Below are 2,182 nucleotides of genomic sequence, written 5' to 3'. Positions count from 1 at the left end.
TTTTTAAATTTATGTATGTACCTTAATAATGTTTTTCGCACCACGTGATAATATTTAAATAATTTTCATTTTTATTTTCGAATTATTAATAATAATAATTATTATTATTGCAAAGCAAATTAATAAAAAAATATTTTTTTTTTTATCGGATTGTATTTTATTTATAAGATGATGATGACGATGCTAATAAAAAAAAATGAAACGATTAATTAATTAATTTATCCCGGTTCCGCTCCTGCTTTTTTTTGTTCTCCGTTAAATTTAATTAATAATAATAATAATAATTATTAGTATGTATGAAAGGATAAATTTTTTCAAAGCTTTTACATACATTTTTTCGACACATTCGTTACTTTTATAGTTTTTTCTCTTTCTTTCTGCCTCTCTCTCTCTCTTTCTCTCTCTCTATTTCTCTCTCTCTATTTCTCTCTATTTCTCTCTCTCTATAACTTGTAGTATTAATTATTAATAAATTATTCAAAATATTTTAATTAATATTTTTTCGGTGAAATTTTTTTTTTTGTTTATTAATCGATCGATTATTGATTTTTCCTTTTTCTTTCCTTTTTTTTCCTTTTTTTACTTTTCTTCTGAATGATTCCCACTTGCCTACATATTAACACGCGATATTTTCCTCATTTATATGTAAAAGATTATTAACGAAATATTATTTTTCTATATATAGCAAAAATATACACGTTTTGAAAACTTTGACTTAAACTTTATTAGATTTATTTATTTATCTATTTCTTACATGAATTAATAAATAGATAAATAAGTAAATAATTAATATAAATTATTTTTCTAAAGAAAATTTATTTTAATGTAAAAATAAAATAGTTAATCCGGTAGGGGGAAGAAGAATTAAAAAAAAAAAAAAAGAGAAATAATAATGATAAGAACAAAAGAGCATCCATTTGAATTTTTTTTTTTTTTGGTGAAAACAAGAGAAGCGGAAACGGAAACTGGAAAATAATTTTAATTCATGTGGGGTGTAAAAATGCGATAAATTTTTTCTTTTTTTTTTCGTTAGGGTATTTAATTAATAATTATTTTTTCATAATAATTTTACAATAATAAAATATCTTTGAAAGTAGTGAGTGTATATGTGCGTACGTGCGTGTGTGCGTGTTTTTTTTTACTTTTACTTAATTGTATCGGTTAAAATATAAATTTCTACGTTTTTAAATACGGTAGTTTGAAAATTCGAACGTAAAAGTCTCTCATTTAAAAAAAAAAAAGTAACTTGTTATTGTAACTTTTCTTTTTTGTTACAAAGACAATTAAATTGTAGTGAATGGAATGATAATTTATTGATAACCATGAGAAAAATGTTTTTGTCTTCTGCTTTAAAATAGAATCCCCTCGTCTTTTGTAAAAACTATAACGGTATAACTTTTTTTTTTTTTTATAAAAATTATTTTTCTGCATGCCAATAATTATTTTTTTTTCCAATTGAATTTTAATTATAACTTTTTAATGAAACGTAAAATTTATTGAAAAAAATGAAAAGAAATCCGTTTAAATAATAATAATAATATTTATAATAAAATAAAATAATATCCGTGATGCCGGTATTAATTTCTTTTAAAAATTAGTCACAACCATTATTATACTTTATCTAGCAGACAAATTAAAAAAAAAACATTTTGACCTGATGTGGTTTTTAACCTTTAGTTACTCTAGTTGTTATAAATTTGTCACGGTCGTCTGCAACATTAGACTGAATTCCATTACACTTTTATTTATTATTTACTTAAATAAATAAATAAATTTATTTTTAAAAAAAACGAATGAAAAACCTGATTTTTTACTAATCTTAATAATTATGTAACAAATGTTACGAATTTTTTTTTAAATTTTAATGTAATAATTATTATTATTTTTTATATTTAGTAAATATTAATTCATCGATGGGATTTTTTTTTTTTGCAACAGAAAAACTTGTTACGAATCTTTATTGTAAAAAGAGTAGAAGACATAATTTTTTTTTTTTTTGCAAGTGAAAGTTGTTGTTGTTGTTTAAAAATAAAAAAAAAAATTTTTTTTTTTTTCTATAACAATTTAATTCGTCATTTTATTTAAAAAAAACCAATCAATTTTTTTTTGTTTTTAAACATTCTCGAATATTTTACACGTCATTTTTTAAAATGTTTTCATGATTCGTGATTCGAGTTTATAT

This window comes from Pediculus humanus, genomic scaffold (genome assembly GCF_000006295.1).
Source record: "Pediculus humanus corporis 1103172108240 genomic scaffold, whole genome shotgun sequence".
Taxonomy (NCBI): domain Eukaryota; kingdom Metazoa; phylum Arthropoda; class Insecta; order Psocodea; family Pediculidae; genus Pediculus; species Pediculus humanus.
The sequence above is the reverse complement of the archived record's forward strand: the minus strand, read 5'-3'. Positions refer to the sequence as shown.